General features: G+C 52.8%; 1 protein-coding gene across 1 annotated transcript in view; it reads right to left on the bottom strand.

The window, feature by feature from the left end:
- Positions 1-13,950, bottom strand: part of CASZ1 (castor zinc finger 1) — a 154,366-nt gene extending 140,416 nt beyond the window's left edge. The window contains exon 1 of the mRNA XM_065935774.1: positions 13,817-13,950. The gene's annotated coding sequence lies outside the window, so the exon portion shown is untranslated. The remainder of the gene's footprint in view (positions 1-13,816) is intronic.
- Positions 13,951-15,020: the final 1,070 nt, after the last annotated feature.

Raw genomic sequence — 15,020 nt, 5'->3', positions numbered from 1 at the left:
GATACATGAGGGAGTAGAGATCTGAACCTGTGCCTCTGCATGGGGGCCACTCTCTCAACTCAGCTGCTAACGCAGCCACCCTCCACCAGGCCTCTTCCAGAAAGGGACCCCTGGGAGGCTTCCCCAGCCACCGGGAGACACACAGCTCCCAAGAGCTGGCTGGAATTCTGCCAGAATGAGTGCCTTCTTGCCCCCTCAGGAAGAGGAGAGTTACCACAGCTCCACCGAGAGAGGACAGTCAGGAAGCCATTTTACAAACATGGGGTGACTGGAGGAGCGTCTGCAAGATGGTGGTATTTCCTTCCCTGGCTCTCTAGGGACCTGGGACCATGGGCAAGAGCCAGGTTCAAGTAAATATCCATTGACTGATTTACTGGTGTGGACACGGCAGAGAGGGAAAACATGGGACAGGGGGCCTGCGGCACATACAGACCCTCAAAATCGCATGCCTCCCTTGTAAAACCGGGGAGCCAGCTCCAAATGGTGGCAGCACCTTTTCTTTCAAGTGAAAACACGTCCCTGATGGGAGGCTGGCCTTGGGGAAGGCACCAGACTAGGTCCCTGAAGCATGGGCCGCCAGCGCTCCAGCCGCCAGCACGCAGGTCCCACGGCAGGCAGTGGAGCCCCGCAGGGTGGGGGCCGGGTGGGCCACCCGGGGCAGACAGTCTCCAATCGTGCTGAGCACAGCACATCGCTTCATTCAGGAACCCAGAGTCAAATGTACAGCTGGGTCTAGAGTTGATTCAGCCCTTAACTCGTTCGGGATCGCTGGCGGAGCCACGGAGGCGATGGGGAGTGGGGTGAGGGGTGGGCTTACAGCAACCTGGAGGAGGGGGTGAGTCCCTTCCCAGGGACGGGGACGCGGTAGGAGGCTGGGGCAGAACCCCTACTGATAATGTTGGTACACACGGAAAGGAATCACGATTCTTTTCAAACCCCCTCTCAAAACCAGACAAGCGTTGGGAGTTGAGGGAGGGCTGAGAGTGAGTGTGTGTTAGGTTGGGGGTAGGGGTGAGGGAGCTTGTTTTCTACCCACTGCCAAATTCTCATTTACTGTCAGCTCCAATCCATTCGGAACTCACTGACTCAATTGCCTTTTCACGGGGAAAGGAGCCTGCACAATGCAGGGGACTTTTCAGCTCCACATTAGCACACAGGGCACTGGGCAATGTCCAGGAATAAACACACACGTCCCTCCCAGAGGCCGCCGACCCCACCTCCACCCCCAAACAACCCAGCCAGCCCTGCCAGAGCCACATCTGCTCCTCCAGCTTTGCCCCAAAAACTTTTTTTTAAGTGTAGTTTGACCCATGGAGAAGAGTGTGTGTGTGTGTGTGTGAGTGTGTACATATATAAGCATACTTATATGTGTGTTGGATGTGGTGGGGTCTAACTCAAAATACAAAGGCCCGCAAGAATTAATTCTGGGGCAGTTCCAACTCTTCCCTTTGCCTGAAAAAAGGAGGGATAGGGAGAGAGGGAAAGAAGGAATTCATATTAGGGTCCCAGAAGAAAGAAGTCTGGGAGGGTTCTGTTAAAGTGTTGATTAAAAAGAAATCAGCATTTGGTCAGGGAGTGTCCCTAAGAACTTAGCTACACAAAAGCTCTTCAATAATCATTATGAAAATAATATCAACATTTATAATTATAGTGATTATAGTAGCAGTGGTCCCCATTTCTCATGTGCTCACTTGCTATGTGCCCAGCACCAGACCCTAAGTATGGGTACTCATTAGCTCAGTTAACTATCACAAAGACCCAGGCAGGCAGGCACTGTCCACTGTCAGCCCAATTCCACAGACTCAAAGAGTTAAGACTCTGCCCAGGTCACAAAGACAGTATGTGGGAGAAGGAGTTTAACCCTGCTCTGCTGAATGCTAGCCTCACCTGTCCCAGGAGAGAGAGAGGAAACATGCATGGGATCTATAGAGAAGGTAGCCCCAGCACCATGGAGGCCTTGGCTCCAGACAGGGAGGCCCCTTTGACGTGTGGGAACATTCCTGCCACCCATCCCCTACCTCCATCATTGTCCCTTGAAGGCTGAAGGTTCATCCCTTTAGCCCAGGCTCTGAGGGGAGTATCCCTCTTCCTCAGATGTAAGTACTTACATGTAAGGGTATGTAAGGGTACTTTAAGTACCCTCCTAAAGTCCAACAGAATTTTTTGTGATCAAAGTGTTCTTTCTCTGCTGCCTAACAAAGTAGCCGCTGCCTACTTTGTACAGAGTACTTGAAAATGTAGCAAGTTCATTGATGAACTTAATCTAAGTTGCCACATGGGCTGGTGACTACTGTGTTGAACAGAATCCCTCCAGGTACCCCTTTCCCTCCCAACCCAAGAGCTATGTTAAAAATACACAAAAAGTAACCAAAGACAGAAACATGGCCCACTAGGAAGGCCCCCATCCTGGCCCCAACAACCAAGCATCTCCTCCATCCTGTCATGGCCTTTCAGAAATCACTGGTCTGCTTCCAGCTTATCTGTCTCCCTTCCTCTTTTCCTTCCTTCTTTTTTTATCTTTCTTTTCTTTCTTCTTGCCCTTCTCCCCTCCCTCTCATTCCTTCCTTCTTTCAGTTCCTCTATTTCTTTTTCCTCCCTCCTTCCTTCCCTCCCTCCCTATCTTTTTCTCCCTCCCTCCCCTCCTTTCTTTCTTTCTTAGAAAAAAGCATCAATTTAATTAGATAAATCCTCAGAGCACGTGGCCTGGAGTTCGTCATGGAAATTAACCTGCTCCCAGATCTCAGATAGTGAAACAAGAACCGGGGTGTTTTGGCATAGCACAGTGAAATGGGAGAGGCTGATGGAGTTTCATACACTTCATCTTCCATAAGTGCCCCTCGACCCTCCAGTGCTCCCCACTTCACAGCCCTAGCCTCCTTAGGTCACTGCTGCCGGGCCTCCTCTATTTCTGCTCTGGGCCCTTCCTTCTCCACCTTGACCCAGGCTGGGGAGTGCTCCCCCCAACCCCAGCTCCAGGCAGGATCATCAAAGGGGAGGGGGGAAACCTTGGCTCCACCCACATCATGCCCCTGCCCTAGCTCTCCTGGCTAGGCCCTCTTGCACCCCATCCAGCTCCAGGTCATCCAGGGGTCCACCTTTGGCTTGGCCAGGGGCTGTCAATCACCTGATCCTGCGCCCAAGGTCCCTACTGCATGCTGCTAGCTGGGCGAAGCCCGGTCCATGAAAGGGTACTGGACGTCAATCCTTAGCGCGCGGTAGCTACGATCGTTCTCCTCTCACCTAATTCTCACAAGGTAGGAATTCCAACTCCCATTTTACAGACTTGGAAACAAAGAATTAGAGGAATTCATCCGCCCAGCTGACAGAAACACAGTTCACACGGGGCTCAGCCCAACTGCAACAGCAGCTCTTGACCCTCTGCCAGCCACACGTCTCCACCACAGCAGAGCCTCTGCGCACGCGCAGACCCCCGCCCCGGCACTCAGCATTTGGCTCCTGGGCAGCTAGAACACAGAGGCGACTGGCACCCTGAGTGAGTTCCCAGGGTCTGCCCCCCATTCAACCCCCGTGCCTCCCATGTCCAAGCCTTCTGTGATGGACCTCCCCCATCCCACCCCCTCAGCTCCAGGAACGGTCAGTCTTGACAACAGAAAAGAGAGACCAATGATCCCTGCCAGGCTAGGGGCATCTAACTCTGTAAGTGGGCACAGTCTTACTTCTCATCCCCTTCTGATTCATCACCAAAAAATATCAGGAGGATTCCAAGGCAGTCCATAGATAAAACACAAAATTCAGAATTTCCAACTGACCCCACAGTGACCCACACCTAGCAGGGCCCCTGCCCCCAGGTACATAGACAGCTACCTGCCCCCACCCTCGCATCTAATGCCTGGTGCACAGCAAACACGTGCACACTCACCCTGTCGTGGGTCTGGAAGACATAGGTCTGTTCTAAACACTTCATGCATTTTAGCTTATCTAATCCTCACATCAACCCCACGGAGTAGGGATTGTTACCCCCATTTTACAGATGAGAAAACTGAGGTACAGGCTAATTAAGTAAGCAATGTAAGGGCACGATTTTGGCCCCCAGCTAGCGTGCTCCAGAATGCATCCTCTACAGTATACACAGCTCCTCAATGAATCCATGTATCCACACAGTTAAGCACACCACACATCCGGAACAGGCTCTCCTATGCTGCCTGAAAAGCAACACCACTCCCCAATTCAGCCCCAAGCTCACAGTGATTTTGATGACTTGCTTTTTTGGGCTTAATATTGTTTTTGAGATTCATCCAGATTGATACATTTAACTGTTCAGTTTCTTTCTTTTTTTAAAAAATTAGTTGTTCATTTTCTAAAAACTGAGTTACACAACTTATCTACCCTCCCCCTTGAAAAAAAAACCATGTCAAAACCTGGTACAGAAATGAAACCTCAGCACCACACAATATCCAGGTTCGCGGCTTTCTGGAATGGAATTCACAGGGGTCCCCTTCGAGACTAATACCACGTTATATAAACCTGGCTCCTCTGACATTGTGGGCACCCTGCGCTTGACAATGCAACCATGATAAATTCTTCATTACGCTTAGTTATTTCAAAGGACCTTCACAGCCACAAGCCCAGCTGACGATCAGGGGAACCCTGTAAGGGCAAGAGTGTCAGAGGCCATTTGATAAGAGAGGAAACTGAGGCTCAGAGAGGTCAAATGACTTGCCCAAGGCCACAGAGTGATTTACTACAGAATCAAAACTGGAATGGGGTCTCCTGATGCCTGCAACTAGACCTCAGCAGAGCTCTGGACCACCCAAGACTTACCTTGTCCCCTCATCCCACATCAGGGATGCTGGGGCTTGGCCCACGGTCCAGCCCCCCACCCCCAACCAAGGATCAGATTTCCCTGAAATTCCCAAAGGAGACTCCAGGACTAGTGGGCCCGGAAATGGCCCTCACATAGCGAGCTGCACAGCTGAGCTCCCCGGGGGCGAGGGGGGCGGGTGGAGCTGGAGACGCTGGCACAGCCCCCGTGGGTACTCTGCCAGCAATTAGTGCTGGGGAAGGGTGCCAGGCTGGTAGAGCTAATTCCCCCACCCTGTCTTCTCATTTACACACACACACACACACACACACACACACACACACACACACGCACGCTTACCCACCCGGAGACCAGCAGCAGAGAGTCAGTGCAGCTTCCTTTCGGTAAATCTCGTCAGCAAGGCACACACAGGGCATGCAATTTGGTCATTACTGCTTTTAAACCACAGAAAAGCAGAATCCACCCGCCATTAACCCGTCCTGCTCCCCCTCCGGGCTTCACACCAGCTCAGTCATCAGCCTTCATCTCTAACTCCCACGCACCCCCTTTTGCATGCTCCCCAGAAGTTGCTTTCCAAAAGAAACAGAGTTTTAAAAACACACACAAAAAAAACCTGACTACAGTAAGTCAAACCTGAATGGTGCCTTCCTGCCCACCTCTGTCCCCAGAGAAAACAATCCATGGTTCTGATGTCACCTTGGCTAAGACCCTTCCTCAAACACCCTAGGAATCCTGAACAATGCCAGTCGGATGAGGGGGAGGCAGCCTTTGGCCTGGAGGAGGAAAACTACCTAAGCAGGTGTGGCTCTTCAGATGGGAGCCTGAATATTGGCCCTCATCCACCTGCGGGGGCCTGGTGTCACAGCTTGACATGGCTCTGCCCTCCAGGTACCGAGGCCAGCAGGGGCGGGACTGGCCGTGAGAACTGCCCTCCTCACTGCCCACTTCCTCCCTACAGTCCTGGAGCATTGGAAAGAAGCCCACCAGAGCTAGGGACCCTAGAGGGTCCTTAGTTGGCTTTCCAAAATCTGTGAAATCCTTCAAAGTATAAGCAGTATTTATGCTGGTGAAATTTTTTTATTAAGAACATTCTCAAAGGGGTGCACATGAACTCAAAAGAGGAAGAAGCCAAGACCCCCCCTCCCCAACCAACCCCACCCCCATCATGGACTCAGCAGTGCCTCAGGCCCAAGTGGCAGAAAACACAGGGCTGGGCTCCAACTGGCCCTCCTGTAAGTGACCTGACCGGCGGCCTTCCTCCCATGGGAGCTGCCCCTGGCCTCCTCCTCGCCTCGCCTGGAAGCTGCTCACTGGGATCGCCGGCCCTGGGAGCCGTGCCATGCCCCCTGGGCCTGTGCCCACTGGCCCTCCCGCCTGTCAGCCAGTGCTGCCCGCAGACCCGGCGGAGGACAGGCACAGCGGAGCCCACCATCCGGGAGGAGAGAGGAAGCCAGCAGCGGCTCAGTCTTGGAAAACCTCGCAGATGCTCTAAGCCACCTAGTGTCCGGAGCTGAGCTCTGGCCGTGGCTCTTTCTCTCCTGCCTCCCAGAGCGGACAATGCACGGGTGCCAGAGCAGGAGTCCAGGGCCTTCTCCAGGAACCCGAGGCCCGAGGGTGGCGGAGACCGAGCTGCCTGGGGAGACAGTGCCCAGGAAGGTGCAAAGGCCCTGAGTCAGCAGGGCTGACCCCGGGAAGACGTTCCCAACACCCCTGCTCCTTGTCCCAGCCAGTCACCTGGAGATCCCCAGGGTCGTCTTGGACAACTGTCTCCTCTGGGTTCCTCTGGGTGCCCCCCACCCCAGCCTCCAGGCCCCCTGCAGAGTCCCCCAGACTCTGGGCCTGCCACTCCCCCAGGGCTGCTCGGGCCCCTCCCACCCCCTCCTCTGCTCTCTCTTTTCTCTGTGTCCTCAAGACTCCTCTCACCTTGAGAAGTGTTAGGATTACCCAGCATTTACACTCAATGCTCTCCTTTATTCCTTAAGACTTATTAAGAATGATAATGAGTTTCGAAGGAGCCACACGTCTCCCTCTCTCTCTCTCTCTTCTCTATCCTTCCCTCTCTCTCTCTCCCCATCCCCCTCCGCTCTCTTTCTCTACGTGTCTTTTCCACCAAAGACACACAGGACAAATCCAGACCAAAAGGGAAAAAAAAAATTCCAACAATATGGAACAAGGGCACTTGAGGATTTATATTCAACAAATCCCTCTCTCTTCTTCCCTCTCTCTAGTTGTTCTCAATTATTCAGATTAAAAAAGACACACACACACAATTCCCCCTTCTCTTCCCACCGTCCAGGCCACCCCTCGCTCTGCTGGACTTTGAACAGGGGGAGCAGGAGAAGGGCCCAGCTTGCCCGTATACCCTCGTTAACGTGCAGCTCTTAAACGGTTGATTAATTTTTGCAGAATTTACGACGGGATTTAGCATCCCCCCCCCCTCACCCCGACACCATGGCCTCCGAACCACAGCAACTTAACTTGGTGAACTTGATGAGGGTAGAGACAGGGGTGCCCCCCTTTCCAGTGGTCTCCCGTGGCTGGAACCACGGGCCGCCTGGTGACAGAAGGAAGACGCATCATTGATGCCTTTGGCCAAGCAGGAGACCGACCCGCTCACAGAGCGGCGTGGCACCCACAGGGGAGATCACCAGACAGCCAGAAACCAGCCATAGCTAACTTTTGGCCAAGTGGGACTTCTAAATTCCAAAATAAGGAGGCCAGCAGAAAGTGGGCAGAGGGGAAACAATGCTCCCTGGAAACTGACAAGGATGCCCACGTCCCTGCCCACCCGGCCACACCACGCATCCCGGCAGAGGGACCGGCCTTTTCGGTCTGCCGGGCTGCCCTTCAGAGAAGGGGAAGAACAGATCCTAATGAAATTACGGTTTTTAAAATGTCTATAAATTAAATCTCTCTCTCTCTGTGAATCTCCCCCTGCACTCCCTCCTCTCCAAGGCTTGTTTGCCTCTCCTCTGTTCCCTCTGCTCGTGTCTGTTTTTCTGATATAGACATCAAGAGGTTACGGGCTCAATTACAACTCCGCTGGAGTCTCAGCATCAGACTTGCCTGGCCTTCTCTTCTCTTCAGAAACCAGATCCCAAATAAATCTCTCTTCTGCTTTTTATTTTTATTGTGAATGCCAAAAGCCTCAAGATTCATTCAGTTGACTCACAGCCTTTTTTAACTTACTTCAGATGGGGGAACTATCCTTTTTAATTGTGTCCAAGTAGTATAACATAAATGCTTTTCTCTTTATCTCATTCCCTTTTCTTAAGGACACACACAAACCTTTGGCTATATGTGAAATTTCAAAAAGAGGGGCAATAGCATATAAATGTGCCTAATTAGTGTCTGTCTGTTGCGGGGGTTGCTGGAGAATATCAGTTGGACACTTTTTTAGTATATTTCTAAAGTTACAGGGTGACATCATAAAGCTTCTTATTAGCAAAAGGTCCATTTGAAAAAGGTGGAACATAAATGGTGATTTCTTTTTTTTTTTTTTTAAAGGAAAACATTGCGTCTACCCTCCCCAATACTGTTACTAGCTACGGAAATGAGATGTGCTGTCTCTATCATTTTACATCCTCAAAAGCTGCCCCCTCAAAAAAGGAAAAAAAAAGTTTAAAAATCCAAGTCATAGTCAATCACCATAGCTGTTGATTCCTGAGACGCAGAAACCAGCTTCGAGTTGTATGTAGGTCTAAGGGATAAAAAACAAAAATAACCCCCCACTATTATTCTGGAAATACTAGCCAGAGGGGATTCCAAAAGGTACTTTTCCAGGAAAAAGCACTTGAGACAGAGACTGGAGAAAGCTGAAGTTCAAGGTGAATCAAAAAGAAAAAACTTTGTCTTTCCAATTAACCAGACTGGGAAAGGGGGGCGGGGGTGAGGGGGCCCTGCACATTACTACCAACTCATTAATTCTTTCCTGTAAACAATGTAATTAAATTCTGCTAAATACAGGAGAAATACTCATTTTGGAGTGCCTCCCCCCACCTCAAAAGCAAATTCCTTCAGGTTACTCCCCCCATGCCAAGACTTCCCCTGCTGTACAACCTTCAGATGAATTTCCAACCCAGGCGTGGACTGCACTGCTCTCGGCTGCAAGAATGACAGCCTCATATGTCTGAAAGCTGACACTTTAGCTTTTAAAAGAAATGGAGGAAAATAAGCTGTTGACTTCTTAGTTAAAGTATTTTCTTGTTCTAACTCATGTTCTTATGTCACTGGGCTAAAAAAGAGAGCGAGAGAAAGAGAGAGAGAGAAGAGAGATATGACTTTCCTTGAATGATCTGTTTAACCTAAGCCAGAGGAAAAAAAAGAAAGTCATTAATTACTTATGTGAGCTATTGCTTCAGAAAGACAATAAACCTGCCCGGTCGCCATGGATATGACATATTTGCTCTGAAAACAACACAATAATTAGCAAAGGGGAAAGATACAAGGAGAATATGCAAACTCGTGAGTTTAAAGCCACAGTGCTCTTTTCTACCCGTAAGCCTGTTCTGTTTGCAATCCAAATCAAACAAATTTTTAAAATATAGCAAAGAGGGAAATAACAGGAATGACTCCTCTCTCCTCTGAGCTAAGAAGTAACAACCACTCCACCCTCTTCCAAAATAAAATAATATAAAAGAGAACCAGGATGGTAGAAGGAGGAAAAAAAAAAATATTGCCTCTGTTTTATTTCCTATAGCAGGGGTGGAGTCTGAGGTTTGTTTTTTCTTCTTTTTTTAAAAAGTATTCTCTTATTTAGCATTGGACCTCTGGCCAGATATAAATTTATTTATAAAGCCAAATGCCCTGTGTGCGGCTCAACTCTCCCCAAAGTAAGTGGAGATATCAAGGAGTAGAAGTGGGGGGCTTGAGTTGAAAAAGCAAAACAGTATACTCTGAAAGCATCAGCTCCAGAGAGGGACATCCACTCCCCTCACCTTCAAGAAGATGGAACCCAGGCCTTACTTTAATATTAAAAATGCATTAAATGGTTTTACCTACAACTTAGTCCCAGAGGATCATTAGGAAATGCAATCGCTTTGTATCATATCTGTCAGCGTGATAAATATCTGAGTTCAGAGTGGGTTTGCAATTCTTCAGAGTGTCACAAACCAAGATAATTTTTTTCTGCCTTACTTTCGTAATTCACCGCACCCACTCCCTTCAAAGTCACAAATCTACAGAAAAATATCTGAGGAGAGGAGAAGAGGAAAAGGGGGGAAAAGTTGATATGCTTTCACACACCAGACAGAGGTTACTGATGTTCTCCTAAAAAGTAGAAAAATGAAGACTTTAAAATATTTGGGTGAGTATTTTTTTTAAAGTACTCCATTAAGTTTGAGTAAAAACTCCTTTCCCCCTCTTCCCAGAGGCTAGTTTTCCAAAAACAGATGGTCAGGATCTAAATGAGAAGCAAATATACCTCAACCCCCACAGGCAGAGAAATCTAACTTTGAACTTCTTTTTAAATTAAAAAAAAAAAGTGTGTGGGGGGGCAAGATAAGCTATTAATAAGTATAAAAAATTAGCTGAGCTACAAGTTTTATTTTTCTTATTAAAAAATTCTTTAAACACAAGGAGAGCAGATATATAGGAGAGGTTCACATTTGACTGACTTCCTATTTTTTTTTAACAATAGTGTTGTGTTTTTTTTTTTTTAAGATTGGATTCTTTGATCTTGAAAGAATTTTGCTCTTATATTATGGGGGAGAAGAGGGTGGTGGTGAAATGATCTGTTTTAAATGATGATGCAACTTAGGGATCAAAGCCTTGGCTTTCTTCTAGCCATAATAAGCAGTACTTGCCACAAAGCGTGAGTCTCCGGGCTCCTCTCCTTCGTAAGAAGGAAATAAAATGCACCGAGACTCAGAGAAAGACGAGAAGTGTCTGCAAGGTGCAAAGTCTAAAAAACAAAACAAAAAAAGGCAGGGGGGCTGAAAAAGGAGGGAGGCACTGCCCCTTTAAACGTTTTAGTGCATATGGAGTTTGATTTCTGAAAGAGATCAGTTTAACATCTCCATAGAAACCAGCAACAGATTATCATCAACAGAATAAATAACTAGTCTAATAAATTAAACAGGAGGCATAAGATCGCTGGAAACCTGATTACTGAAGTTCAACAATATTCCCCATAAACTCTCGTTAACCGCCTCTAAGGTGGCTAACAGGATGGGGGGGGGGGGGCGGTGTCAATCTCTCCAATTCGCAGGATTCCAGGGAGAGACGGTGGCCGCTGCGGGGAAGGGAAAAGTTTCCCACCTTGCCCTGGAGAGTCTCAGAGCTCCAGTGAGGTGAAAGCCAGAACGCCGAAGTTTGGGAAGTGGGAAAGCGGCTGGGCGTCTGCGGAGGCAGTGCGAATCGCCGGAGATGGCGCGGGACGCGACGCCCGCCCGGGACGCACAGCCTCGCCGCCACCAGGGCGCAAACCCGGAGCTTTGCGCTCGGGTGCCGAATGGCCCAGCGCCCCCTCTGGGCACGTGGAGCGCAGCCCGGGCGCAGCCCCCGGGGACCAACTACCCCCCTCACCACGCCCGGCGCAGCTGCTCCTGCTCAGCCCGGACAGCTCCCTTTAGGACGGCGACGTGTGTGTGTGTGCGTGTGTGTGTGTGTGTGTGTTGTGTGGTGTGTGTGTGTGTGTGCGCGCGCGCGCGCCGTGGCCGGGGCGGGGGGTAGGGGGGGCGCACGAATTTACCCGGCGATCTGTTTTCCAGTCCCCTCGCGCGCTCTTATCGCGCGTCTGTACCAGCTTAGAGGCGCCCTAAATTTACCAACTTTGCCCTACGACTACCCTGGTCTTTTCCCCCTCGCCGCCCCTATTTCTGCGTGTATGGGATGTTGGCGGGACAACCACACACTCTAAGGGTCGTGGCCTCAGACTCCGTCGGGGCCGAGACCCATAACCCGGTGTCACCCCCTCGGTCCAGCCGCGTTTGGGGGAGCTCCAGGCTCGTTGGAGGGGTGTTGTTGCTGCTTCGCTGGTGGACAAGTCATACACACCGTACATGCTCCCGCACCCTCCCCAGCGTGACTGGAAGGAGGTCCTCGCCGCACCCAGGGCCCACTTCCCAAGCTGACGCTGGTCAGGAGGAACTTGTGTGGAAGGATGAAGCGGACCCCTGACTCCCTCGGCACTCCTTTCCTCCCCCAACTCCGGACCCGGGTCGGGGATGGCTTGGAAGAAGAATCTGCGCCCACCCCCTAGAGAAAAATCTATTATTATTATCTTAATCTACGCCCCCAAAGTGTCCCTCCCGCCGTGATTGACGGCGCATACACCTGTTCCCCTCGCCGAGGAGCTTCCAACGCTGGGGACAGACATTCGCCCCAAAGCTCTGCAGAGGCCCAGAACCGGCCCGCCGCCCTCGCCCGTCCAGCCCCCGCCCGCCGCCCTAGTGCACCCCTGCCTCGTACCTTGCCACCCCAGCGCCGCCCCCTCCCCTCCCAGGCCCGGCTCCCCAGCCCGCCCGCTCCCGACCGCGCTGGCTTCGGAAAGAGAGAAAGAACAGAAAGCAAAACTTCCTGGCGGCCGACGGCCATCAGCTGCACATTCTGCAAATGCCACCGAGTAAAAATAAACCGGCCGCCGCTCCGCCCGGCCGGCTCACCCCGGGCGCACGACTCGGCCCCCTGCCCCGGGACTGTCCGGCCGGCCGGATCCCCCATTCCGGTGCGCCCCCTGGAGCCCCGCTCCCCGACACTCCTCCGCCAGCCACCGCGCGCTCCTTCGCCCTGAAACTCGACCCCAAGTGGCCAGGCGGCCCGGCCCTCTCCCCTTCGGTGCCCCCCTGTATTCCCACAAGCTACCATTCTCGGTCCTCCTCCTGGTGCCTATTTCAGCCGTGCGCCCCTGGATTCAGGGCTCCCCTTCCCCAACTCTTGAGCCCCGAGGTCACCCTCAGCCCACTCTGGGGGGTAGAGACCCCACCAGACCTTCGCCCACCTCGGCCGAGCCCCCTAGGAGCGCACGGCTCCACCCGCCCACCCGCCAGCCAGCCGGGCGTCCCAAGTCCCCGGACGCAACTTCTCTCCCAGCGCACACGACAACCGCGGCAACTCCCCCGAACTTTTCCCGGGACCCAAGCGGGCTCCGGCCGACAGTCATACGGCCCTGAGCCGGCGCCCCGGCTCCCTGTGCCCAGCCATGCCAGCCCTGCACCCGGGGAGGCTGGGGTGGGGGTGGGGGGCAGTGAGGAGCGCCACTTGCCTCGCCCGGAGCAGCGCACTTAAGACAAACTTCCCAGGTACAAATGAAAACGGGGGCGCCGTTCCCCCCCCAGCCAAGCAACCTCTCGCCTTCGTTTTCCCACCAGGAGGCACCCCTTGGCACCCCACAGTGAACACTGCCTACCTCTGCCGGTAGCACTTACACCCCAGTATTGGGGCACAAGAGTCAGTTGGAGGGGCTCCCCACCCACCCCTTCCCTTGAACAAAGTCTTGCAAAGTCACCCCAGGCGCCCCTCACCCCTGCCTCCTTCTCTGCCCGGGAGAGCGCAAGAACCCCTGCAGGTCGGGGGGCTGGCGGGGAGCGTAGGGGGAAGGAGTGATTACCGGGTATTCGCGAGCACCAGCCCCCCCCCCCCCCCGCCCCGAGCCCGCACCGCGGGGTGCGCCCCCACCCTATTTGCAAAGTCCTGCACTCGCGCCTGGCGCCTCCCCCTCTTCTCCGCTACCCCGCCGCCCCCTCAGTTGGAGTAAGTGACCCCCGGGAGAAGCAGCCCTCTCCTTCCCCGGAATCGCGCGCTGGGCATTCCCTGGCCGCGGCGGGCGACGCGCCGCCCTGCGCCCGGGTGCCAGCCCTCCGTGCCCCCTGCCTCCCGCACGGCCGGAGTTGGGTGGCAGCCGCCGCGCGCAGGCTGGCTGGCTGGCTGGCTCTCTCGCTCGCTCGCTCGCTCGCCCGCTCCCGGCTGCAAGCGGCAGCCCCGGGGGTGGGGGACTGCACCCGGACAGGGGGCGAGGCAGGGAAGCACCCCGGGAGGGCCGCGGAGCTGAGGGGGTCGGAGGGGGCGCGGCGGAGGGAGCGCCGAGTCTCTTACCTGCACTTGGGGCGGCTTTGGGTGACTTTCCAAGTCCGGGGGAAAAATGTGTGTGTGTTTGGGATGGAGCGCCGCGGGCGCGCATGCGCTGCCCAAAGTTGCCGGATCCCGGATTTTTCGCTCCCAGTCTCCGCTCTCGCCCGCTGTGATTATGGAATTCTCCGCGGCCGAGCGGGCGAGTGGGTGGCATGCAAAACCCGGGCCGGATCGCGGGGCCGGGCTCCGCTCCACCCTCACACCCCCAGACCTTCCCCTCCCGGTTTCTACCCACCCGCCGCCCCGGTTGAGCTCTGCTGGCGCGCGCGGCTACACCCGGCCTGCGGAGCAGCATCTGAGCACAAGTCTCCCTTTTGCGGCTGGAGAAGCCTTCTCCATCCCAGACAGAGTGGAGTAGAGGCCGGGGGACAAGAGAGGAGGGACAGAAGTGGGTTACTTTCCACCTGTTCTGAACCTTGCGAACCACTCTGCTTCCCACTTTTCCACTGAAGAACTAGTTCTGTTCTGCAAGTTAGGATGTTCGAATTGCTGAACCCAGAAGAATGTGATGTTCTCACTGTTTGATACCTGCCTTGCACTTATTCTTTGCCAGGGAGTTTTCCATTCAGTCCATTGTGCAAAAAATAAATCCGTAAGTGAACAAGATAGGTTGTGAAAAATGAACCTGGGGCCCGGGGCGAGGGGTGGGAGAGAGTTGCAGATAATGTACATTAAAACAAATGGATAATATTATTTCAGAGAGTGAAAGGATCTTGAGGAAAATAAAACAAGGCAGTAAGATAAAGAGTATCTTGGGAGAGCTAATTTCCCTTGCCCAGGCGATAAAGAAGGCCTCTTTGAGGGGAGACCTTCATACTCCATTGGAGATCAACCCCCCTTTTGTCCCTTCGCCCAGCTTGCCCACCTCCCAGCTGGTCTGAGGTGGCCACACCAGGCTGAGCCTCGAAGTCAGAAGCGGTAGCTCTGCTCCTGCCTTTCGCAGCCAGACCATGCCAGTACTGAGCTAGTCACTGCACCTGTTTTCCCTTTTGAACAAGGACAGGGTGGAAATGGACTTGAAAGAAAGGAGGAAGCACATCCAGGGTGAGATAAGGAGAAACTGACTACAATAGTAAACAAATAGCTACATGATTTATTGAATAAATGAATAAAAATTCAGAGTATGACCAGTAGCTTGGAGAAGTGTTCAAGAGAAACATTGATCTAG

The sequence above is a fragment of the Muntiacus reevesi genome, chromosome 5 (assembly GCF_963930625.1).
Source record: "Muntiacus reevesi chromosome 5, mMunRee1.1, whole genome shotgun sequence".
NCBI lineage: Eukaryota > Metazoa > Chordata > Mammalia > Artiodactyla > Cervidae > Muntiacus > Muntiacus reevesi.
The sequence above is the reverse complement of the archived record's forward strand: the minus strand, read 5'-3'. Positions and strand labels throughout refer to the sequence as shown.